This window comes from Myotis daubentonii, chromosome 3 (assembly GCF_963259705.1).
Source record: "Myotis daubentonii chromosome 3, mMyoDau2.1, whole genome shotgun sequence".
Taxonomy (NCBI): domain Eukaryota; kingdom Metazoa; phylum Chordata; class Mammalia; order Chiroptera; family Vespertilionidae; genus Myotis; species Myotis daubentonii.
In genome coordinates, this window is record NC_081842.1 from 186,634,102 (window position 1) to 186,661,463 (window position 27,362).

Genomic DNA, 27,362 nt, shown 5'->3' on the forward strand with positions numbered 1-27,362 from the left:
GATGTGTCTTTCTCATCAATGTTTCTAGCTCTCCCTTCCTCTCTATTTAAAAACCAATAAAAACATATTTAAGAAAAGAACAGAGAAAGAAATTGCCCCATCCTCCCGAAGTACCAATGCCCACCTCCCAAGCCCGGTGCTGACCCTGATGTCTGGCTGTGAGGCATTTTACAGCCTGGGCCCGGCCTGGCTGTCTGGCCAGTGAGCCTCAATGCTCTCCCACCCAGCAAGTCATTCCAGCTCAGAGTGCTGCTTTTACTTCAAAGCTAGTAATGCGTGTAGATGAAAGAGGAGCTTCCCTGTGCTCTTGATCAGAAAAAAAAATATCATTCCTTTACCCATCAATACGCATTTTCTTTGCCCAGACACTATAGGCTGGAATGCAAAGGCAATCAGGAACAGACCCTCCCTCAAGAAGCAGTAATTCAGAAGAAAGCAGTGGTTTTCAAACTGGTTTAAGAGAGTCATTGCAGGAGGCCTGAGGATCCCTCCCACAGGGCTCCTATCCATTTTAACCAGAGCAGGATAATTCTGTGATTAAGAGCTCAGGCAAAGGCCCAGACTTAAATCTTATTTCAACCCTCGATAGCATTGCTGTCTTGGATGGGTTCTTTAACCCTTCTAAGCTTCAGTTTCCTCCTTTGTTAGAGGTTGTTGTGAGGATTAACTGGAGTGGCTTGCTGAAGGCACTCTGCCAGGCACAGAGTCTCAAAAGATGTTCACCTTTATTAGGATAAGAAATGTGTTTGAATAAAGGATCCATGGGCTAGAAAGTTTGTAAATCCCTGGGCTAGGGCTCCAGACTCAGTAAAGCAATGAGTGCAGGACAGGGTGGAAAGCACTGTGATAGACAAAAGCTCTGGGTGCCACGTGGGAAAGCAGGTCAGCTCACCTGGACTTAGAGAGAGGCGACCTCCAGAGATGAATTCTGAAGGAAGAGGAGGAGTTGTTTAGGCAAAAACTGGGGGAAGCATTACAGGCAGAGGGAACCGTGTGTGTGAAGACACAGCATTAGGTGAATGCACTCAGGGAATCCTGAGGAGTTGGCTGTAGTGGACTGGGGGGAGCATGTGGGAAGGGCGGGAGGCGGGGCTGGTGGTAGGCAGAGCCCAGTTGTCGGAAGCACTGTGGGCTGCCTCGGAAAGCTTGGACTTGATCCTGAGAGCCTCAGGAACCCTCCAGAAGGGAGCAGGGAAGATGTGGAAGGCAAAAGAGAGGGGAAAATGTTACTATGACTTTCTGGGGTTTAAAATATATTGTTGTGTTTGTAGCTTTCAGCCAGCAATTGCAGTGCTAGAAACCCAGGCTGAAATAATCTGAAATGTGAATAAAGATTTGGGGGGGGTGGCGGGGGGAGTCTACAGATCATTATTTACTAGTATAAATAATGAAAAACCGAGAAAAATCTAACTGCCTCACAGTGGGAAACTGATTAAGTGATTCACGATACATTCACATAATGGATGTTTATGAAGAGTTAATAATATTGTAAAGATGCTTATACTATAATTTTAACTGAAGAAAATGCTGAAGACAAAGTTGCCTGTGTATTATATGTTAAGACATACAAAAAGAGCAGATTTAAAACACTCAAAAAGAATGGATGTAAATTAGATGTTAACAGTGCTATTTCTGTGTACTGGGGTTGTTTCCCTCCCCCCTGCTTTTTTATATTTCCCAACAATTTTTCCACAAGTATATGTTCACTTTAAAACTGGGGGAAAGCCCTAGCTGGTTTGTTTAGAGTATCAGCCCTCAGACTGAAGAGTCTCAGGTTTGATACTGGTCAAGGACATGTACCTCAGTTCCAGGCTTGATCCCCGGGGTCAGAGGAGGTGCATGTAGGAGGCAACCAATCGGTGTGTTTCTCTCACATCAGTGTTTCTCTCGCCCTCCCTCACATCAATATTTCTCTCTAAAAATCAATGGAAGACTTGCTTTGGCAGCACACATGCTAAAATTGGAACAATACAGAAAAGATTAGCATGGCCCCTGTGCAAGGATTTCATGCAAATTCGTGAAGTGTTCCATATTTTTTTTAATCAATGGAAAAAAATATCCTCAGGTGAGGATTAACAACAACAACAAACAACAACAACAACAACAAAAAAAAAAAAAAAAAGAAAAGAAAAGAAAGAAAGAAAATGGGGGAAAAAATCAAGGAAGGAGGAGGGGATAGATCCGAGGAGGGGCCTTACTTTATAAAACAAAACCAAACTCATCAGGGACAACTGCATGTCTCTGAGCCAGTCCCTCGGGTAAAGCCAGCGAACCCACGGATCAATCAGGACCCATCTTCTGACTAGCCACCCTTCTATCCTCCCATCCAACCATCCATCCACTGTACCTCTACCCTCTCTGTTCAAACTCCTATCCCAGAGGCACTCACATCCAAGCTACTAACATTCTAGGATGTCTGCCAACTCCTCACCTTCCTTGTTAGCATAGCAGGGACTCTCTCCCCTTCCCCAGAGCAAAGATCAAATTGCACCCTTTCTTCCTACTCTGGGCCCTTCTCAGTCTGCTAAGTCTTTGACCTTTAAGTACTGCCCTCTTCAGGCCCTGGAAGGGGAGAGGGGTGCTGATATTTCTTGAGCTTCTATTAAGTGCTAGGCTTTGTCTCATCTGATTGGCATAACAGCTGTGTGGAATGGATGCCATTATCCCTGTTTCTTAGGTGAGGAAGCCAGGGCTCAGAGTGAATGACCCCTGATGCCCCACCCCCACCGTAATCTCTCCTGGTGCACACTTATATCCTCCATATCATGCTGATTGCTTTATGTGCTTGTTTTTGTCAACTCAACTGTGGACTGCTTGAGGGATAAAATGACATTTCTGTCACCTCTGCATTCTCTTGCCCAGAGCGTGGTACCTAACACATCAGCACAATGTCAGATGATAAAGGGAACAGATGAAAAGCTGTTAGAACCTAGAGGTCCCACCACTGGTGGTGGCAGAGCAGGAAAGGAAGGTCACATCTGCCAATCCCCAGGCCCATTCCCTGGTGCAGCAGAGGGGAGTGCCGCCAGGGGCAGAGTAGATACCAGGGAATGTGATCCTCCAGAACCCTGGGCCCAGCATTCCCCAGGGGTCTCCTCTTTATCTCTAAAAGACACAAATGGCCAACCTAGAAGAGAGGAATTCTGTTGGGTTAGCTTTTTCTTGAGTATGATGACACTTTTGATAGCAAATGTTCATAATTACCCGCATTATCTTTAGGTTCAATTGCCATTATAAATGGACATACCAGGTTCATTCATTGCTTTGGATACCCTGCCCCTCCCCCGCCACTATAAGGAGTGCTTGGTTTAAGAAGCCCAGAAGGAATTCACAGACTGATAGGGTGGGTAAATCAGAAGCCAGTTCTTAAGTGGGGTCGGCTAATGTGGATGCAGTCGAAAGGTTTGCATCTCATGGTGTGTCTTCATCTACAGATCCTCAGCACTCCCTGAGGATGTCCACATCCCTAACTTCTGGTTTGGCCACAGTTGACCTTGAATTAGTAGGCTACTTCTGGCCTTCTAGGCTCTCAGAGCACACTTTGCCCTACGTGGAACCAGAGAACTTCAGAGTTATAGAAGCTAAACAGTGCTCCAAACCCACCTTTTATAGAAAGAGAATGTAGAGAGAGATCACATGAGCACAGGCAGGGAGCCGGCCACACTGGGAGACAGTACTGCAGAGCCGGGGCTCAAACCCAGGCCTTGTGACTGCCATCAGCCCAGCCGGAAGCACGCGCCCTCTAGGCCCTGGGGATGCATCACTAGCACATGGGTCTTGTCATCATTTTTCCACTAATTTGTCACAGAGATATGCAGGTTTCAGAGCACATTCACATATAAGCATTCATGGGACCCTCACTGCTATGTTGTGAGATAGAGATTATAGTTTTGTTTTGCAAATAGGGAAACACAGGCCTGCAGTTATGAAGTAACTTTCCCAAGAGACAGAGGCAGGGCTCGAGTGTAGTTCTGACTCCAGGGGGCCCTAGTCTGGCCCAGGGCTGAGAACACGGATGGATGAAGGAAGGAAGAGAGGAGCAGAAGGAGCAAGGCAGAGGGTCATCACTGTTTCCTTTTTCTCTTTTTCCTCTTTAACAAAGCACCTGTATTCAGTGTTTCCTTCCAGACCACCAACTCCACGGCGCAGAGCAAGGTGTGGGAGAGGCAAAAGCAGTTAATGGTTCAAGTCATAGTCAGGGCTAACTCTCAGCAAACAGGGCAGAAGTGGCAGACTCAGGCCAGAACAAGTCAAATCCTGAGGAGCAAGGGGCCAGCTAGTGTGTTGGATAGGAAGGGCAGAGAAAGGGGAGATATAGTTGGAGGGACGACAGTTCAGACAGGAGACACCACATGAGCAAAAGTATGGCGGATGAGGAGAACAGAGGGAAGGAGGTGGGTCTGGCTGATATAAAGTGTCCCTTTGGGGAAGGAATGGACTTTTAAAAAGTGATCAGATTCTGAAGGGACTCAGAATACCAGGCTGAGATATTTGAGGTTTATTATTTGGGCCGAAGAGAGGTGTGTATGGGAAGGGAAAGAGCAGATGACAAGCATTAGCTCTGACTATGCAACCAGCTGCAGCGTTTAGATTTCAAAATGGCAACCCCTTTAACCTGACAGTCTACTGTGGTATAATTTGTTAGAAATGACAAAATGTCTCATTTTTCTGCAGTTCATTTTGACCTTTCTTAATATTAGAAAGTTAATTTCAGAAGGGAAATAAATGTATTAGTGTTGTCACAGTCATGAAAAGATGAATTTCATACTGTCAAGCTGTTTCTTTGAACGAATCCATCATGCTGTAAAATGGTTGCCTTCCGACACCCAGCATCTCCCAGCTCCCCTCCCCCTCCCTCCCTCCTTCTTTCCGTTCTCCCTTCTCTCTTCTGACCCTTCCATCTGCTGGCACACTTACTGTGATATGCTCTGGGCAGACACAGAGAAAAGACACGGTCCCTGCTCTAAGGTGAGACACACGCTAGTGGAGAGCAGCCATTGTAGGTGTCTAAATGCCCCGGGAGGAGGGAGCCAGGTGCCAGGGAAGGAGCACCCAGAGGAGCCATCTGCCCTGCAAGGAGACTCCCATTAAGTTAGGAACCTGTGCCCCATAGTAGAACTTGGGTTGACTCTGTGAGTACCATAGGAGAAAATACAGTAGGTAGGATGCTCAAGTGTCAGGTTTTGGTCCCATCTCCAAACTATCGTAGTTACTAGTTACTGAGCACCCGGACTGTGGTACACATTCCGCATACATTACTGCACTTAACCTTCACATCTTTATCAAAATATTTTTTTTTTCAGAAAAGGAAAATGAGGCACAGAGAAATAAAGTGAGTTGGCCACTTGTATTGTAAATCTCATACAGAGTTGACTCCAAAATCAGGTGGCTCCCAGTCTACTGTGCTTCATCTCCAGCTGGCTATGGGGAATTATTTTCATTATACTTCATGGTATATTGTTATTAAGTTCACTGTACCAATTATGCTTACTGCGTATGACCTTGGAAAACCCAGTTCTTTCCTCTCTCTGGGTCTCAGTTACTCATTTGTTTAATGAAGCGATTAGACCAGCTCTGACTTCCTTGTGGTTGAGAGAACTCCTGGATTCCCAGTGCTTCTCAAGCCTTAATGTGAAGGAAGCATGTGGTTTTCTTATTAAAATTCCAGCTCTGCTCAGTAGAGACCTGAGAATCCGCATTTCTAACAGGCCCCAGGAGACGCTGATGTGGCTACTCTGAGGACCTTACTTTGAGTAGCAAGGGCATCACCTTTGGCTGGAACAAACTTTTGGGTGCAGGGTGGACCCACTGAGGATGTGGGTTTAAGACTGCTGAAAGAAAAGCAAGCAATGAAAGCAACCTTACTAAGCCCCAGTCAGAAGTGGAGTTCAGGGCTAATTTTGTTACCTGGAATTTTCAGTTTTGGGTTTAAAACTAGTGATTCTCTTAAGAGATTGAAAGGAAGAAAATTGGACTTGTAAGATCTTGAATAAATGTTTTCTACCTCTCTGACATGTGTTTTGATTCAAGGTGCAGTCCGATGTTCCCCTGTAGCCAGATTTCTAGCTCAGATGAATACAGCAGCAGCTCTCCTATGGGGAGGTGACTATGGCTTTCCATCCCCACATCTCAGTGTGAGTGGGGGAGCAGGGGGAGGCAGCTCCTTTCCCAGGATGCACCTCTCACTGCCTAAAGCCCTCAGGGATCCCCATCACCTACTGGGTTATGACCCTCCAGCTTGGTATTCAAAGCTTTCCATGCAGTTCTCTATGCTCCCTTGCATGACACCCTTACTCTGATTTCCCTGAGGGACATATGGCTCACCCACATTCACACTGCCAGCCTTGTTGCTTTTACACCTATCCCTGCGCCTTTACCCCGCCCTCCCCCCGCCTCCACATTCACCTCTAACTGGGCTATTTTCTCTCCGCTCTCATTGTCCATCCCTCAAAATTCTGTATAGGATTTAGGTTTGTCTTCATGCCACCACTTTCATCATCATCACAGCTGTAAATGAGTACTTATCTGGAACCATAGCTTTTTTACTGTCATTTAACTTTGAGAACAAATGGTAAGTTCTCAGAATTAGGCAAGTATTCCCATTTTTTATATGAATAAAAAGAGACATGGGGATTCCAGCCTGGATCTGTTGAACTCTGAAGTCTGGATTTCTTCTCTCCTTCCTTTGCCCTCTCCTAGAGCCCCTTTTCTTTGTGATGAAAGGAGAAAACAGTTTTGTTGGGTAAAGAGGATGAGTGAGGTAGACAGAATGTCCTAAAAGGTGCTGAATATTAAAGGCAGGGGGAAGGCTGCTAGAGGAATGCAGGTTGGGGGCTAAAGAGCATATCTGCCCTCTGTTCTTCACTGGAGAAGTGTACAATAGAGCCCTTTCCAGTGTGCAAAGCAGTTTCCCCACATTATCTCATCTGAGTCTCAAGATTGCCTTCTTTGGGCCACATTTTGATGGATTCCTATGATTATCCTCAATACCACTGGGTCCCATTCAAGCCAGTCAGGACTAATGAGTTGGAGGCAATCAAATTATAGAATGCCGGAGCCAGAAGGGAAGTAAGAGATTCTTGTTCAGCCTCTTCATTTTGCAAATGAAAAAACTGATGCCAGAAGGAAAATGACTTCCTCAAGGTCACACGGTGATTTGGTGGCATAGATTCATTTGGTTTTATTGCACCTTTTTCCTCAGCTTCTTCCATTTCAGAACGAGGCACTTCTGGGTGAAAGCATATTTTACTTGATGCCAACAGTCCTTCACGTGGTCGAGAAAGAAAGTACGAGAAAGAAACTCCAATTTTCGGATTCATCTTTGTCTCTCTGCCAACAGAGTAGGCTTTCACCATAGGTTTTTGTTTTGTTTTGTTTTTTCATCAAAGGAAATCTAGACCTTTGACACCTGTCTTTCCCCCTGTGCCTTATCCTTTTCAACTCTTTCTCAAATTATTTCTTATATACTCAATACTTAAACAGCTCACAAACATAGCCTCATGGCCTGCATTCATAAGTATTACACAATTGGAGGCAACTTGGAGGTTGAGAAAGCAAACACTTTTCTGCAAGAAACTGTGCTGTATTAGCTTTTGTTGTGGTAACAAATAACCCCAGGAGCTTGGTAACTTATAACAGCAAACTTTATTTCATCCTCAGGTTACACAAGGGCTGTGAGCAAGTCAGCCACAACTCTGTGGGCTCTGCAGAGCTCCATATATCTTGTCATTCAGGGCCAAAATTGGAATTGTAGTCTCTATCTGGAATCTACTGTTTTCATGGCAGAGGGCAGGACTACAATCCCATTGAGTATAATTCCATACACAGTGGCAAATATCATGACTGTTCACATTCCATTGGTGAAAGCATGCCCCAAGGCCAAGGCCACAGTCACTGAGGTGGGAAAATGTATACACTTATTAATGATTCTTGGGCAAACAAGATGATGATAGATGATTCCTTAATCCAGAGGAGAGAGAATAGTCAGGAACAGTGATCCGATCCGCCAAAATTGCCTTGCTGGTGAATCAAAATAACAATATTGCTTGCTCACATTGATGCCCAGTTTCTGGTCTTTAAAAAGAGGAAACTGGCTTAGGGAAGCAAATTTATATAATGGAAAGAATCAGCTATCACTGCCCTCCAGGTCCAGTTGTACCATAGACTAACTGTGTGATCTTAGGCAAATTACTCAACCTCTATTCCCTCATCTGTTTCTTCTAAAATACAAACCTGTAGTTTTATAAAAACAAGAATGGCTTTATTCTCTTAATGTTTCTTATAATTTGTGTTTTTTCTTTAAACATTAGAAATACCTTTTAGGAAATAGGTCTTTTGTGAGGGAAATTTTTTAAAAGATAGGATTCTTTTAAGTTATGTTTAATTTAAGAAAAATTGGACTTAATACCATTTTAAATAGAAATATTTATAGCATAATCTGTGTTGGACCAGCCCATTCTATGCCTCTGCCCCTCCTACTAGTCTCTGTACTTTTCTAGTTGTAGGACTTCCATTCAGCCAGATTTCAGGTGGTTCTAAATGATGGTTGTTCTGTATTTTAATTGTCATTTTGATGTGGTTGTGGTTTAGCTATGCCGCCATCTTGGGGTTCTCAATAGTCTTTTTCTATTCTGTTTCTTTAAAAGTATTTTTATTTAGTCACCAGTTCAGCCAGCCAGCCAGCTGTACTTTAATTTGTCTCTATGTGCTGGAAGTTGTTAATGGTCATTGTTTCTGGTTGTAGGATTACAAGTGACTTTTTTAACTTTCATCTTGACCTGAGACAATGTCCGGGCCTTGACTCTGATGGACACCCCTGCCTTTCCCCACCTTCATCTATGTAACCCAGTGGATCCTGAGCTCTCCATGTAGACCCGATTCTCTAAGGACACCTTCTCTGCCCCAGCCATCCCCAGGGGTTAGGTCCCCTGCCCCTGCACCTCACAAACCCCAGGGTGCTGGTCAAAGTCACAGTGCTGATCACTCCACATGGGGGTTGCTTGGTTCCTTGCATGTGTTCCCTGGGAACACAAACTCCTCCTGATGCAGGAACTTGGGCTTATTTATCTCTTTAGTCCCAGCACTCACGCTGGGTCTGACACACAGATATTTGTTGGATGAATTAATAAACAAGGTTTTGTTCTATCCAAGCAGGTAGTTGCTTCCCACAAAGTTGGGAGCCCCAGCTCAGCCTCAGGCCCTCCAGCCCTCCGGCAGGGGTGGAGCCAGGGCCCTTCCTCAACATTGCTTTGGCCTGTTGGACTCTCTGCAGCTCCCTGTCCTCCCTGCTTCTCTGCCTCCCAGGGCTAAAAAAGCTCCATGCCTCTCAGCCTAACGATTCGTTTATTTTTCTCCATTGTGAAAAAAAAGAGTTACAGCACTTAAACTTTAAAAATGAAGGGATTGATTATTATCTTGAGTTTTTGTTTGGTTCTTTCTGACAAGGGATTTAAAATAAGATCTTATTGCCTTTACATCAACAGAGATAGTCTTGCATAAGATACACAGAGAGACACACAAGATACAGCAGGGTCTAGTGGTTAAGGGCTTATGCTGTACAGTCATGCAGATGGGATTTAAATCCTTTCTCTTACTCAGCTGTGTGACTGAGCAAGTGAAGCACCCTCTCTGACACTTTATCTTTAAAACCAGGATAATATCTAAAGCTCTCGCTTCTGTGAGAATTAAATAAGATAATGCATGTGAAAGATAGCGCAATGCCTGACATTCTCACTAAAGGTAAGATCACTGGGTTATACAGCCATAACACCTGCCAGTGCCTGGAGCTGCTTTCAACAGTGCTTTAGTTGTATTAACTCTATTAGTTCTCACCACGGTAAGATAGGTGTTATTATGCGCCCCATTTTATGGGTGAGAAAACAAATTAATTATCCCTGCTGTCCTACAGACAGTACTTGCCCCAGGGAGGAGGGTCAGAGTATGTGCTCTTAGTCCCAAGGCCTCTACCCTGGGGCTGAGATGGGTGCTAGGATCCTATGTTCCCTATCCTCCCGTACCCTTCCCTCCTCCTCCTCCCCTCCTCTTTCTTCTCCCTGTGCTCCCTGCCTTGGAAGTCAGGCCACCTGACAGGAGAATCCCTTCTCTCCCATCCTTCATGGAAGCCCAGAGCCCTGGGCCTCTGCCAGGGAGCCTCAGGCCTGCTTCTAAGCTATTTGTCAGGCTGCCAGAGGGCCGGGCAGCCTGTCCATTTTTCATACACAGATATCAGGGTAGCTGACAGAGCCGGGCAGGCTTAGCAACGGCTTTGGCTGTGAACAGAATCTCAATGAAGTCTCTGGCCCAAATCATAGTGGGTGTTGATGGCCTGGGGCTGCCCTGGCAGTCAGGGAGGAGAGCAGGTCCCAGTGCCAGCCCCGGCCCCTCTGCTGGGGGTGGGTTTTTGTCCTCAACCACGTGAAGAGTGGTTCAGTTGCATTTGATACCCACTTTCTTCCGGGGGGTGGTGTGTGTGTGTGTGTGTGTGTGTGTGTGTGTGTGTGTGTGAAGGAGAGCATCTCATTTACCTGGTTTTCTGGTGTACAGACGGGTCCAGCAGAGAGGTAGTGTGGGAAGAGGAAGGGAGTGTAAGGATGAAAATAACAAGGATTCTGAACCCACTGGGAAAATGAAAGTCAGAGGGAAATGCAGGAGCCTTGCAAGATAATAGAATACCTTAGACCACCTGATTTTACATGTTCCCAACTAACCATAACCAAACACATCTGTAGGTTTTGAGGTAGGGGGACAAAGCAGCTCCTTACAAAATTTACTTAAACAGTATCTTTTATCTTCGAAACTCATGCAACCAAAAGCTAAACATACAACATTAACTAAAATAGGTTTCAGTCATCCATTTCTTTATTCTCACCTTCAGGGTTGCACCCCCTACCCTACCTCTCCAGTTCTAGTCAGTTCTGTGAGATGACTAGAGGTTGTGCCTTCTGGTAGTTGGAACTGCATCCTGACCAGTAGGGTTGGTGTGGGCAAGAAGGATTCAGCAAGCCCTTCCCTGTGTTCAGCACTGAGCAGTGGGGATGCGGATGAGCCGGCCTCCATCCCCAGGCAGCTCCCAGTCCAATGGGAGAGGCAGACCCAGTATCGGGTTTTCACGATACAGCATAGTCAGCTGGAGCAGTGGCAGCAGCCTCCACATGTAGGACACATACTCCACACCAGACGTTCATTTACATGATCTCAAATCGCAACGTAATCATGGGGGAGATATTATCAGGTTCATCACAAATACAAGGAAACTGAGGCTAAGAAGGTACATGTAGCTGATACATGGGGCCAACATGACTTAAATCCAGGTCTCTTTTACTTCAGAGTTCATGTTCTTCCTACTCTGTTGACTCCTGTAATAAAGAGCAGGGTGACCTGAGGGACAGAAAATAAGCCCAGTTTGGGAGGGTGGTCAGGAGAGGCTTCCCAAAGGAAGCCACGTTAATGTTGAGTCTTGGAGGATAAGCAAGAATCAGCCTGGTGTCGACAGCAGGGGGAAGAGTGCAGGTCTGGAGAGGAGCGGATAATCAGCACGCAGCAGTGAAGTGGCACGGCTTTCTTGGGAGTTGACTAGAGTGAATAGTGCTATAGAAAAGTGATAACATATAAGGCCAGAGAAATAGGGAGGGCCAGATCGTAAAGGATTTTCAAGGTAGAACATTATCCTTAAGTCTTTGGGGAAGCAATAGCCATTTATTAAGCAAAGGAGTGACATGGTCAGATTTGTGTTTAGCAAAGTTATTCTTAGCCAGATGTAGAGGATGAATTGAAGGAGGAGAAATTGGAGGCTCTCAGCATCTGTCCATCCATCTCCATTTGTCTCCATCATTTATCCATGTCCTGGTCTCCTCTGATTGTCCCTGTTTACCTGTGTTTGTCTAGTTATCAGTCTTTCTATCTGACTCGCCTATATATCTGGTCCCTCAGAATCTCTATATATCTCTAGGCAAGACACTTCACCACTCTGAGGCAAAGGTCCCTCATCCATAAAATGAGGATCATAATGCCAGCCTCAAAAGGTTAGATTAGAGATTAAGTGTGATATGGCATGCTAAATCTCTTTATATATTACAAAGTACCATACAAATGTGAAGAATTATCATCTAGCTATTGCTGTCTCAGATGTTAGGTCCTGGACTTTTTATTAAAAAAAGTTCTTTGAGTATCTAGGGAAAGGGTTTTCTAATGAATCGGAAATGATACCATCCTTCCAGAGGATGGGAGTATAGTAGAAGTATACAAAAAGATAGAATAGAAGCCTCTGCTATTCTGCTTATTTGGTTGCCTGTCTACTCACCCATCCATCCATCCATCCATCCATCCATCCATCCATCCATCCATCCATCCATTCATCCATCCATCCATCCCTCTCTCTCAGAATCTCTAGCTGTACTTCCATCTGTATTCACAGGCAGTCCCTGACTCAGAACCATCTAAGTCACATTGGCTCTTCCATGCAGACCCCTTTTCACTGGGATCAACCTTTCACCATGCAATTTTTGAGAACCTGTGCCTTTAAAATAAGAGAGAAAAATAAACTTCAGAATGACCACTGCTGTAGATGACTTGGAAGAGGATCTCTTTCTGTATAGTTTTAGGACTCTCTCTAGCCCCGTCCTACCAATGTGGATCCCAGGACTTCCCGAAGATTTGAGCTGATTCCACATACATCTGACACTGCAAATTTCTCTCAGCTAGGCAGAGAGCCCTGTAGAGCTGATTTAATCGAATTCCAGTCTCTGTGGCTAACCCAGGACTGCCAGAGAGTCCCCAGACATCTCCAAGCATCCACATCTTTCACAAACATTGCAAAGGGTTCCGGTGACTTTGCCCTGTAAACCCTTTATCTCTTAAATGTCCTTTAAGAAGCAGTATTGTATAGTAAGGAGCAAGTTCTGCTCTGCTGCTTATAAGCTCTGTGACTTCAGTCAGTTACTTAACCACTCTGGGCCTCAATGTCAGATTCAAGAGGATGAGGATCATACCTCCAATTAGAGCTGTTGTAAGGATTTAGTTATATGAGGCCAATGTGAAATGTGTAGCACAGAACCTGACTTATTGTATGCTCGCTGAATTGACTCAAAGTGGAGACTCAGATTTATTTTTCCTTAGTAGTGAAACATATTGTCACTGACCTAAACACCCTGTTTTTGTGATTTGCATGCATGTGTTTGTATGTGTGAAAGCTGGTGTATCTGTGCACGTGTAGTTGTATGTAGATATATGTTTTTCAATTCAATGCAGCATTTATGACTGCCGAGACACTAGAAGAGTGCCATCCATGGCTGTCTCTATGATGGCGGTGGTCTTCTACACTGTCCACCAGTAGTTACCAGCCACATGTGGCTATGGAGCACTTGCATTGTGGCTCGTGCAACTGAGGAACTGAACTTTTCTCAAGCTAATTTGAATTAATTTTAATTTAAATAGTCACAAATGTTAGTTCAGCCCTAGATCATGCCCTTCTTTTATATGACACCTGAAATAATTATTGTGGTATGAAAACAATTACCTAACACCTGCTATGTTTCTGCACTTGGACATGCATTAACTCATTTAACCCCTGTCAGCTAGCTTCATGAGAGGAATGGTCTTATTGTCACTTCCCATTTGCTGACAAGGAAGCTAAAACTTGGAGGAATAAAATGACTCCTTCGATGTCACACAGCCAGTTCACGGTTTGAACCTAGACCTCCAATTCCAAATTCCCAGATCTCCTTCCTTTTCCATAAGCTATGGACCTGCTGCCTTATAGCTGTGTTTCCTGTCTACATGTGTGTAGCCACTGCCTCAGGAAGCACTCAGCTTGACACTCAGTGGAGTCCTGGCAACAACCTGACCTGTGAGGCCCGCCATCACCTCTCTGAGCTCCTGCCCATGACTGTCTTGCTCACGCTGCTCTAGGCTCCCTTGCTTTTCAGTGTTTTTGCCCCAGGCTCTTCCTACTAGCACTTACCCAAGGCTGGCTCCAGGTGTATGTATAGTTTCCTCTTGTTATAAATCGGTCACTCTGATTGCACAATGGAGAGCGGATTTGGATGCTGAAAGAGGGAAGGAGGTGTTCTTAGTGGAAGCAGAGAGGTTAGTTTGGTGGCTACTACAATAGTCCAGACCCACAATAGCCAATGTCAAAGCCACACCACAAGACTCCTTGCCTGGGGCCTCACAGACTGTGAAGTGCTAGAGCGGGGTGACCTGTGAGATCAGCTAGCGCAAGCTCTTATTTGAAGAATGATCAAACCGAGTCACGGAGGTGAGAAGGTGATTTCCCCAAGGTCAGCCGAGTTGCCACAATAGCTCTCCTTACCTAATTTGATCTTCCACCTGCTATAATCCTTCTCCCACATCACAAGCCCTCATAAAAAATATAAGTGTTACTATCACCAACCTTCTACCTCCATTCCAATCCCATTTTTATTTTTAGAGAAAGTGTCTCTTTTCATATAGGCCACCAAGTCACCTAACAGGCAGGAATTCAGTTTTCCCTAAACAAATCAATTTTTACAAAGAGCACATCTTCCTCAAGAAGTCTGAGCATGTCCTCCAGAGACTACAGAAATTCATACAAGATGTCTTGGAAGAAGATAGGAAAATTTTATTTCATTTTTTAGAGACAGAGGGAAAACACACACACACACACACACACACACACACACACACACACACAGGCCCAAACATAACTTTTCTGATGCCTGATAATATTCTCGCATCTCTCATTTCCCCACAACTATTTTGTCTTAAAGCTCTGGGAGCCTGTGGGAAGCTGCTGTGTGATTTTTATCTCTATGATTAAAGTGTTAGACTTTATTGAGTTCTTTACATCAGCAGCAAAATCTGCAATGCAGGATTTTACATAACACCTCATTTTCTTCTCGCACCATTACTGTTATTAACCTGGTGGCAATAAACAGAAAATACAGCTTTGCTTATGATGTACTCTTTATTTTTGTTCCAATAGCAAGAAGATAAGAAAAAAAAAGTGTGTGTGTGTGTGTGCGCGTGCGCGCGGGGGGAGGGGGGGGAGGAGAATCCAGAGAGAATAGGGAAGAATTTTTACTCATTATATCCCTTTGATGTCTGCTCTTTTCTCTTCCAACATTTCTCACAGATCAAGGATGAAGATCGTCTCTGCTGAGGGGTGCTTTCTTTTCCCTCATTAACTCACCCATTTATTCATTCAACAGGATTTCCTCGGCACCTTCTCTGTACCAGGCACTGTGCTAGGTGCTGGAGATATAAAGACTTTAGGTGTTGGCCAGCAAAGCTTAGTCCAGTGGGGAAAATAGACATGCACTGCAATAATAATGGAACTGTGAGATGTGAATAATAAAAGTGGAAGGTAGAGTGATAATGTAAGTGAAAGAGGGCATGGTCAACCATCCCCAGAAGGTTTAAGGGACTCTTCACAGGGGAAGAGATGGGCCCTAGAGGATGGTAGACATCCAAGAGAAGGGCCTTCTTGGCTGAGGGAACAGTGTTAAACAAAGCCCTAGGAGGCATGGAAGAGCCTGGCACTTCCTTTGTCCATTGGTGTGGTGATAGCCTGGGCTGCCTGTTAGCAGACAATCGGAAGTGATTGGAGATAGAGATGGGTCATCAAGAACCACATGTCCATATACGAGAAATTAGTCCCATCCCTGCTGTCAATCCACCTCTTGGCTCCCCCAAGACCAAGCCAAAGAAGAGAATCAAGACAGAATGACACAGTGGGAAGAACTTGTACTCTGGATGGAAGATCTAGGTTTTTCTCTGACCCTGCCACTTTTTAGCTATGTAATCTTAAGCTGTGTATTCATCTGTAAAATGGGGGTGGTGAGAATGAGATAATAATTATAAATAAGTTGGATAGGTTGTTGATGGTATTTCATATGTTGAAGGAAAGAGGGTAGGGGAGAAAAATTCCAGATAATCCAAAGAGCCAGAGAAGCCACAAATTTATTCTGTGATTTTGAGAAAGATTTCTATATAGATGTAGGTGAAGGAGACTGGACCATTCTGGAACTTCCCTTAGAACTGAGAGGTGAAGCCCAGTTGTCCTCACATCTTGTCTGACCCTTGCTCATCTCTCACAAGTGCTCCTCACTCCATGCTGCTTTCTGGCTGAGTAGTGCAGTCCCTAACAATCAATTTCTTCTCCTCGGAGAGAGTGAAAGCCTGTAGCAAGGTAATAGCTGAGAAAATCCCTGCCCTCGTCCCATTTACATTCTACTAGGGAACCCAGGTGTCTGAGTATGTATGTTTTTAAACTCTTGTTCTGATTCTATATCCTATCAAAAAATGCTCTATATTCATAAAAATCTCTTTTTCATAGGAAAAACATGATTACATCAGAAACATGTTTCTTTCATTCAAATATCCATGTTTAGGAAGCAATCAATTTGTTTGGATCAAAATGACATAACCTAATACCATAGACCATCTAATAACATCTTATTCTAACTGGGGACAAGTACCTACAAGGCAAACATTCAACTCAAACTTATAGGATGCTGACATCCCCAACCTTAGTGAATGGTTGAACTACCCTCCCTGCCGCCCAAGCCAGAAACCTGGGAATTAGTCCGAATTCAGGTCCCATATATAGCACCATCATTCTTACTTTATAATAGATCTCATACCTATACCCTTTTTCTGATTCTCCCTGCCCCTGCTTCAATTCATCCCCCTATCAATTAGTTCTCACTTGGACTATAACATAAATGTGCTAACTACTCTACATGCCTTTGAGTTTTACAACCTCCAATTCTTCCTCATCACAACCGCCAGAACAATTTTTCTAAAATGTAAACATAATCATGTTATACTTTCATAAAATACTTTTCTGTATTTTCTGCTCTATAGAAAAAGTGCTGATGCCTTAGTGTCTTGCATCCCTTCCATGAATGGGTCCATGGAAGCCTCTCTGGTCCCTTCCCCCCTCAACCCCCACCCCTCACTCCTTATGCCTTTCAATTGTGCCAAACTCCTAGAGTTCCCATAATGGCCTGGTGGGTTTTGGTCTTGGGGTTTTTGCTCACACAGTTCTTCTTGTCGAAAACATCTTTCTCTCCACTGGGGACTCCCCTCCTTATCACCCACTTCATGCACACATTCTTGTCTTAACAGTCACCTCCCCTACAGCGTCTTTCCTGACCACCCCATAAGTCAACGGTTCCTTCAGCTGTACTTTCACCCATCGTCACATACATCTCTCAGAGCACCTGGAGGGCTTACTTGTTTCTTTGTCTGTCTTCCCTTATCACTGTGTAAAGAGAGAGGTGGGAAAGGGGGAACAGGAAGAGCAAAGGGATGAAGAAAGAAGAGAGAAGGGACAAGATGAGAGAGGGGAGAAGGAAGAGGAAAAAGAATATAGGAACAGATACTGGATCCCTGCCTGTGCCTTTCTTGTCCCCTCCTCCTGCTATGCCCCCACCTATACTGAGTAAAGCAGATAGGAAACAACTTCTTTTCTCCAACATAAAGAACATATTTCAGCATGAAAGTTGGCACCCCTGAACACTTCTTTGAAAAACAGCGATACTTAATGTGCCGAATGGGAAGCTGCATTAGCATGGGGAAGTGGTCAATGGGCCTTCATGCAGTAGGCTTTCACCACAGGGCCATGGTGAGGAAAAGGACCGTGTGCTCAGGTCCTGAGGAGACAACGGGGGAAGGCTGGTGGATGCTGTCTTCAGGAGCCGAAGGAAGGAGAAAACAAAACAAAACAGTGCAAAGCAGGAAGATGAGATGATTGAAAGATAGAAGACTCTCAGGGCATAGTGGGTCCTGAGAAATCACCAAATCTGTTCTCTAAATGGGGAAACTAATGAGCGGAAGGGACGCTAGGACATCTAAGTGGGAGAGCCAAGATGAGTTTCCCGGGAAGAAAGAAACTGACATTTACTGAGGACCTACACCCCCCCAGCTGGGTGGTTGATCAGCTAACCACCTCCTACAGGAGATGTCTCCAAATATTCAGGCCACACATCTTGATTAAATTCCTAATATGTTCCTGAGGGCGTCCTAGTTTCATCAGCCTTTGATTTATAATAAAGTAACATTAACTTTTAATTATGAAATTAAAATGTCCCTTGGCTCACACAGGCTTAAATATTATATTTCAGTCCATTGCTCCGTTTGTCTCATCCTCCTGCTCTTCCCTGGCTTCCTGGGAAGGTTTGGCTTCCCCACTTATATGTAGCCCACTCTTGATGCAGGAGTGGGCACCTGAATGACCCCCAAGGGCAAGGGGCAAGCAGAGACTTTGAGGTGGTGAGATGTAAGTTGGACTCCCAGCTCAGGCTCTAACCTGCTCTGAGATCTTGATAAGCCAGGCTCTGAACTGCATCTGAGAAATAAGGTCACGATCTCCTTTTTCTCAGTGGATTGTTGACACAAATGAGTCAATTTGGTGTGACAATGGTTTATAAACTCTACAATTGTGTAAGATGATGATTATTGTCAATAGATGTCCTACTGAAAAAGGAAGAAGCTTCCATTTATGTAAGCTGGATCCCTCAGCCTTGTCCCATGCCATATAGCTCCTTCACCTCTCCTTAAACCTTTCACTGCACATGCAATTACCTTTAAAATATCTATTTCCCTGCAAGGTTTTGAGCTTGAGGTCCATATTCCTGGTGCCAAGTACGGCACCTGCACTTAGTATCGCCATGTGATGGAAAGAATATATTGAGAGTGTAAATGGCTGCCAGACCATTTGCTAGGTGCAAAGCCTGCTACCTCATTTAACACTCCTGTGAGGTTGGGATCATTTCCCCCAGTTTTTAATTGAGAAAACAGGTTCAGAGAAGGAAAGTAACTTCTCCAGATCATAAAAGTATACCCATGGCTAAGCTGACACGAAGCCAAGTCTACCAGACCCCCAAACCACACTACTCTATCATCATTATCATGGTCAAGGTCAACACTGGGGCCACCACTCTCTGCTATGGGAGCAGGAGACAGAGGATAGGAGTTCTTCTTTTCTCCTGGGAAGGTCTGCTATGAACCCAAACTTCCTGTGCTGAGCCTCTGGTCTGTCTGACTTTTCCAGGCAGAGATGGAGGAGGGGACAGAAGCAAAGGAAGGCTCCCTCGCCAGCCAGGCCAAAGCTGGCTCCTCTTGGGTCCTTACAAGGAGGAGATGCAGAGATGCTTCCATTTACATGCAGGTTTTACTGCTCACTGATGAGTAGGACTGGAAGAGCCAAACCGGAAGCGGAAATATGCTTTTACTTCTCACCCTGCTGCTACTGGTGCTTTCCCTGCCCCTACCTGAGCATTATTTTCATAAATTCCCTTTGTGTTGTGAAGTTTATTCTGCTGAGGCCAAAGAGGCCACAGGTATAGGGGCTGGGCCATTCTGAAAGGCTTAGAGAGGAAGCCCTTCCACTCGGGTTTGAATCTCAGCCCTGCCACGGGCAAGCTTTGCCTCAGTTTCCATATATGATGATAAAAGTACTTACCTCATGGGATCATTATAAGAATCATTACAAGACCACACATAGGAAGCACTCAATAAATGACAAGCTTCCAATGTGCCATCATGGTTAAGAACAGGGACTGTGGGGCCAGACTGCTTGGGTTCTGCCAGCGACCACTGTGTGACCTGGGGGTTCCCTTGCAAGTTATTGAACCTTTCAATGTCTCCATTTTCTTATTCATAAATGATGTTTCTATCTGATAGGGTTGTGGGAGGATTCAAGAGTGCCTGGCACAGTAGGAAGTGCTGTGTTGTTACTATGATCCTCCCTCCAAAGCTCCTCTGAATGAATCTAGGCCTTGAGACTCCTGTTATCACCCTCCTCACTGCCCCTTCTCCAAGTTCAGAATTCCTGGTCCATTCATTCATTTATTCATTTAGTCGCTCTGCAGTTTCTGTGTGTACATTCTGTGTGTATTAGTATATGATATACCCTGGGGACTCAGAGGTGGGCCAGAGTTCACAAGTCACTCCCTCGTTTTCTTTCCTGTCTTGGTTTTCATGAAACCACTTAGTCCTTGCTTCATCCTACTTCCCCAGCCACCCCACAATCTCCTTTGCTTTTTTCTCTACCTAAACTCCCAACTGTGGTGGGCCCCAGGCTGATCCCAGGACCTCTTCTAGATCCACACTGTCTCCCACAGTGTTAGCTAGCACTCTGTGCTGATGACACCACCTTCCTATTTGCAGTCCAGTCCTCTCCACAGGGCTCCATTTTCACACATTGAACTGCCTACTGACACCTCCCGTGTGATATCCAGTATCAGAACCTTGATTCCCTCACTACTCTGCCACCTGGACTTCATCCCAGGCGTCTCCATCTCTTTACATAGCACCACTATCTACTCAGTTGCTCAAGACACAAACCCTTGATCCATCTTTGATTCTTCCTCCAAATAATCCATGTGCAGGACCTCTGGAGGTGCAGCCAAAACATCAAATGTGGCCTTTTATTTTCATCTCTACCTCAACCACTCCGATTCAAGCTACTATGATCTCTTGGGGAGACTGTCTATCTTCCTCCACTGATGCCCCACTGACATCCACTTATCTATACAATAGGCAAGGCAATCCTTTACAACACTCCCCCCTCTTCCCCCTGTTAACACGGCTTTCCACTGTCCATGGGATAAACTCCAAACTCTGGCCCCAGGCCCTGAATGAGCCAGATGCTGGGAACCTCTCTCCAGGCTCACCTCCAGGTATTTATCATGATCCAGCCCCTGGCCTTCCCTCTGGCCTTTGAAATGCCACACTTGTTCTTGCTTCAGGGCCTTTATTTGACTAGAATTATCTTGCCAGCCTCTTGGAATGGTTCGTTCTTCAAGGCTCAGCTCAAATGTCAGAGACCTTTCCTGATTACACCATCTAACGTAAACCCTGCCCCATCCACCCAGTTACTGGTATTTACCACCCTGAGGCTTACCTTCGCATATTCCTTGCATGTGTTACAGTCTGCATAGTTGCTGCTCATGGTCTGTGGTCCCCACCTGGGTACCAGTTCCTTAAATGTGGGAACGTCATCTGTTGTTCACCCCTGTGAGAAATGGCTCACTGTCCAAATTTCAAATGATGGACTAGGAAACAGCAGCATGGTGAAAATGAGATTTTTAATAGCACTCATTTAATAACAGTAGAGAGCAGGCGCCCATTTTACAGGATCACACATAGGGCAAGGAACATAGCCTATTTATTTAGGCCCTCCTCCAGTTCCTCATTGGCTGAGTACTCTTTCATCACCTATTTCCCAATAGGTTGCCTAGATCTTGCTGTCTCCCATTGGGTTATTTTAAAAAAATGGGCTGGGGCCTTCTCTAGTTGCCTCTACCTCCCTTTGTCTAGAGGAGTCTTCCTAGGGCATGCTATCAGCCACGTGTACAGCTCTCACCCTCTCTCCCCCACATCCTGTTTGCTCTGGGGAAATTCAGCAGCCGCCTGTCCACCTGCTGTTTCTTTTCTATGAAGATAAATCAGAGGCATGTTTCTTACACCCCCAGGTTCTGGAACATAGTAGGTTCATAGTAAATATTTGTCAAATGGATGAACGAATGAATGAACTGGATGACAAACACTTTAACAGAAGGATATTTTAGAAACCTGTGGAGTTCAGAGAAGAAAGCTGCTGTCCCTGGGAAAGTCAAGGAAGGCTTCTTGGACAGGGGCCATTGGACCTGGCAAACAAAGATGAGCAAGCTGTTACCAGGAGGGGAAAGGAAGGGAGGAGATAGGCATTCCTGCCTGCAGGAATCACACACACAGAAGCACTGAGTAGGAGAACCAGCCTGTGCTTGGGCAGTTGCAGATGTGTTTGGGGCTGGAGTGTAAGATGGACAGAGGCAGGAGAGGAAGTGTCTATAGCCCATCCCTCCAACTTTCCAGAGCAGGCCTGGTTTTGTCTTATATGGTTGCCCCTCTTTTTGTCCCATAGATTCATCCCATTCTCGTCTGTGGCAGGAATTTCTCTCCAGCCACATTCAGGGTGTACTCGAGAGGGGAGGCGTAATACAACTTATGAATTCTGGACTACGCAGGACCTTTACATGGTTTTGTTTGCTTTGCTTGGTTGTTTTTTCAAGAAAGAATTCTCAACTTTTCTGCAAACTTTTCTTTTCTGCCTAGGACAGTACTGTGACTTCCGTAAATACCTACTTTAACTTAAAAAAACAACAAAAGAACCAGACTTGGAAGTATTTTAATCGATTATAAAAATAATAGATTTGGGTGTGTTTTGTTTTATTTTGTTTGTTTTTGCCTGAGGTTCATGGGGAGACTGCTTTCTGGGATAAATCTCAGACAGGAAGCTGTCTGGAAGGTCTCTAACACTCCTTGCTCCTCCCAGCCCTTGCCTCAATCCCTTTTGAGGAAGCTAAGCCTGATAGGATCAGTCCCCAGACCCCATTGTCCCCCAGCTCAGAGATGAATGATTCTATATAGAAATTTATGAATAGGTATGATCCAGGGATTGCCTTGCTATACACTGCAAGCTCCTGGGAGCTTGTAGCCAGAGGCCTGGGTTTGATTTTGCAGGCAGCTCTGCCGCTTCCTGCTGCAAAATCCTGGGCAAGTTCCTTAAAGCTCTGGGAGCTCCAGTCCCTCCTCTGTACGACTGGAACTAAGCAAGCAGCCCAACCTTCTCAACTTGCCATGAGCCCTGCCAAGCTTCGGTTTCTCATCTCCAAACCTGAGATAAACCCCGCTGGCCTTCCTGGATTGCTTCTGAAATAAACCCTGAAGTGAAGTGCTGCCCAAATGGGAGGGACTCAGCACATCACAGCACCAGGCCCGGGCTTTGGCCTGTGCCCAGTGAGGTGACGCAGGGCAGCAGCTCAGAACGTAGAAAGAAAGAAAGAAAAAATTTCCTCCCCAGTGTCTGGGTAGAAGCAAACTCTACACTAAATTATGTTGCAAATATGCCCTAAGGTAGTTTTAATTTTATTGGCACTGATTTTAATTTACTCTTTAGGTCCCTGACTGCAGGATGAGCTGTTTGGCTGCTGGCAAGGGGACAGCCCTTCATCGCTTGGTTTTAATTAAGGTTCTTAAGTTTAGAAGGAAGGAACAGAGATGCTTTCCCCACTTCCACTCTCAACCCCAAATTGAAGTTAAGGGCCCCACATTAGTGACATGTCCCTTGCTCTGACTTGGCCACAGAAAAATACCTCATGTGACTGCTGGGGGAAAATGAAATGTACCAGCTCCTTCATTTAATTCTTTCATCAATCCATTTTCTACTCATTTCTTTGCCAAACTAATGGCAACCTATTATATAGGAGGTCTGGCTCTGACCTAATGGATTTAAAAATTAACAATGTATGGTCCCTGTCCTGAAACAACTCACATTTTAATTTGAGATGGAAATAAAGTATTGTTATATCATGTGTAAGTACCATGAGAGAGATGTGTATCTTGAATTATGAGAGTGAAGTGGAAGCTGTTAACTCATCCTGAGGGATAAAATAAGGCGATTTGAATTGAGATTTTGTACCAGTCAGATGAATAATATCAGCTGCTATAACAAGCAATTCCCAAATCTCAGTGGCTTAATGCAGTAAAGGTTCATCAGAGTCTGATGCAGGTCCGGTGACCCTTTTGGCCATGTTCCTCCCAGTGTTCATTCGGGGACCTAGGCTTCTTCCTTTTCATGATACCTTTGTTCTTATGTAGCTTCCTTGCATGAGAACAAGAGAGAATGTGGGTGATTGTATATGGGTTTTAGGGTCAGGCCTGAAAATGGCACTTCTCATGACTGCCCACATCGTATTAGATCCCAAATGGCAAGGGAGACCATGAAATGCCTTCCATGGTCAAGGAAAGGGAGATGGAATTGATGAGCATCTACTTAGTCTCTGTCTTAAATTTTAAGGCTGCATCAGAGTTAGCCAAATAAAGAGAAAACATATCCCTGGCAGAAGGGAAATTTATTATGAATAAATGTAGGCATCAAAGTCATAAGCCTAGCAGTTCCAGGTATCCTAGGTAGCTGGACGTGACTGGAGTGTAGACCATCAGACCAGAAGTAGCACAGGCTGAGAGGACAAGGACCAGATCATGCAGGGCCTTTTAAAATATTTTAAAGGGCTTGGACTCTATTCTGTGGGCAATAGCGCAGCGTAGAATGGTTTTAACTAGGAAAGTGACACGACGTGTGTGCACTTAAAAAGATCATCCTGAAGCAGCAAGGACACAAAGGGAAAAGCTACTGCAGTAGGACAAGTAAGCGATAATGGGATGTGGACCAGACATGGTTCTGTCCTCAAAGAGCTCAGACAGACAGACATACTTATCAGTCAGATTAGGTCTACAGTAGCAAGTTCCAATATCAACACCCAAGCAAGAAGCTGCTTGGAAAAGCATGAGGGATTTATTTTAATTGAGGATGAGAAGAAAGCATGAAATGTTTAAGGAAGTCATATCTCCTCTATCTTATCCAGCAACCACTTTTAAAGATAAGGAAATTGAGGCACCGTGAAGAGTTGCTACTTGTCCATGGTCACAGATTCTATTAACATAGAAAAGAAGTTAGACACCCTGCTTCTGCCTTCCATGCTCCACTCTAACTGGGCCAGTACAAGTCTGTAAAGCCAGGGTAGGCGCAGCACAGAATCAGGATATTGTTGGAATCGGTGTTTATGTCTTTGGCATTTCCAGAATAGTGCTAAATATGTGTAATGAAGAATAAAAAAAGAACTAAGAACTGAAGCTCAGACTCTATTCAGGTACCCAGACCTTTTTCAGCTCTAATTTCATTCAGCTCTTAGCATCTCAGAGTGGGAAGGGTTCTTAGAAATTACTAAAACTTTCACATTGTTTTGGAGGTACTAGCTAATGCAGTGAGACATGAAAAAAATTAGAAGCAGAAAAAGTGAAAAAGAAGAGATAAAATTACTACATACAGGTGATAAGATTAGAAACCTGGAAAATACTGTCCCCTTTATTCACTCCATGTTCCCATACATCCTCACCCCTTCACTGTTCCTCAAACATGCCAAATGCCAAGTGCATGTGACTTTTGCATTTATTTCTTCTTCTTCCTAGAAGACTCTTCCACCTATATCCTCAAAACTAACTCTCTGATTCCAGTTAAGTTCTGTTCTTCCAGAACCCCGATTATGTTCTGTTCTTCCAGAACCCCTATTATGTTCTGTTCCCTTACTGTGCTTTATTTGTCTCCATGGCATAAGTGCCTCCTGACATAATGTATATTTATTAATGGATTTATTTTCCTTCTCTATAGAATGTAAACTCTTGTAGATTAGGACTTTCCTGTTGTGTTCATTGCTGTATCCCCAGTGCCCAGAACACTCCCTGGTACATACCCCCGGTGCCTACAATACTGTCGGACACATAGTAGGCACTCAGTGATTATTTTATGAATAGGTAAACAAATGAAAATCCAAGAAAATCAAGAGTAATTTATAAATGATAGTAGAATTAGTAAATTATCTGAGTAAAAACTTAACATGTTAAAAACAAGAGCTTTTATTTTTGTAAAGAACTACCAGTTAGAAGATTTAATGGAAGAAAGCATCACATACTTTATAAACTGCCTTGGAATCAAAAGAAATGTTCAGAGTTTATATGGAAAAAAACCAACAAACAAAAGAACTTTAAAACTTCCTGCTATAATCCCCCACAAAAATTGACTAAGTGGATAGTCAAAATATATTCTTGGATTGGATTGGATTGGAAGATTTAAAGTCATAAGAACCAATTATTCCTACATTAGTATGAAAATCTAATATAATTATATCACAAATGTTGAGAATATTGACAGAATTTGGGGGAGCAAGAAAACTAAACGCTTATAAAGATCGTACAGAAAAATATGCAAGAAAATACAGGGTAATTTAGGGAAAGAAGCATAATGAGAAGAAGCCTTCCACATATTAAAATACTGTATAAACTTAACATAATCAAAACTTTATAGTCCTGACACATGCATAGAAAAATGATTAGAATAGACTAAAAGCCAAATATAAACCCAAATACATACAAAAAATGATATGGTAAAGATGGCTTTTCAAGTCAGTGGTAAAAAGATGTGCACAATTTAATAAGTAGTATCAGACAATGAAGTTTAATTCTTACCTCATACCCTAAACCATGTAAATTAAAACTGAAAGGAAATATTTAAATATGAAAAAGTAATAGAGGAATAAAGGAAAAATTTGACCCAGAGATCACAAGAGAAAATATTGATAAATCTGTGTAAAAAATTAGCATTTAAAAAATTCTGCATGGCAAAAAGTACCTGTAAAGTCAAAAACAATGACAAATTGTGCAAAAAATATTTTTGTACAACACACAAAGGCTAATTTCCCTAACACCTAGTTTCTATAAATCAATAAGAAATAAAGCCCAACAATTCAGTTTTTAAAACAAAGGAAATGGACAGACAACTCATAGAAAAGAAAATACTAATAGTTCTTAAACATATGGAAAGATACTTAACCATATAATAAAAGGTAACTATACTTAGAGAAATTCAGATTAAAACTAACCTGAGATGTCATTTTTCACCCATCAAATTGGCAAATTTTACCTCAGAGGGAAGGTAGGGGAGGGTGGGGCAAGGGGGAGAGATCAACCAAAGGACTTATATGCAAGCATATAGGCCTAACCAATGGACACAGACAACAGGGGGTTGAGGGCATGAGGGGGTGATAGGGGGTAATGTGGGGATAAGGACACATATGTAATAACTTAATCAATAAAAAATTTTTTTAAAAAAGAAGAGGTCACACACACACACAAAAACTTGATTTCACCCATCTCATCAAGGTAATTGGCAATGAGACATTGTAATATATTGGTAGGAGTGTAAATTGGTCCTCCCAAGGAGGTTAATCAATATTTATCAAGTTGCAAAAGTGCAGAGGACCCAGAAATTATTCTTCTAGGAATTTATCCTACATATAATTGTATATGTGTGAAATAGTATATATACAGAGTCAATCACTAAGACATTATTTGTAACAAGAAACGGTTGAAAATAAATGTCCATCAACAGGAGACTGGTGAAATAATTATATATATATATGGTTGTTAAAAAGAATATATGGTTGTTATGTACTTAGAAAAAATACCTCCACGACATATTAAGAGATTAAAAAGTAGCTTTGAATGGTGTGCTCGGTGTGCTACCATGTGTGTGTTGGGAGGCAGGGGGAGGAATGTTTGGGTTTAAACCATCTCTGGAAGGACACATGAGAGCCTGGTAACATGAGCTGCTTCTAGGGAGTGAAACTGGGTGTTTGCAGGACAGCAGTGGAAAGGAGATTTTTTCACTGTAAATACTTTCGTATATTTATATTTTTTACTTTTGAGCCATGTAAATCAATCAATATAATTCACCTGCTGGTCATTTAAACCACATTAGGTGCCAGGTGCCAGGATGGGGC

At 43.7% G+C, this 27,362-nt stretch overlaps 1 protein-coding gene and 1 non-coding gene across 2 annotated transcripts in view; both read left to right on the top strand.

Annotated features, from left to right (window-relative positions):
* Positions 1 to 27,362, top strand: part of AGBL4 (AGBL carboxypeptidase 4) — a 594,219-nt gene that overhangs the window by 524,821 nt on the left and 42,036 nt on the right. The window lies entirely within an intron of this gene.
* On the top strand, positions 1,935 to 2,037 carry LOC132232045 (U6 spliceosomal RNA). The gene has a single exon (XR_009452209.1). It is a non-coding gene; the product is annotated as a U6 spliceosomal RNA (small nuclear RNA).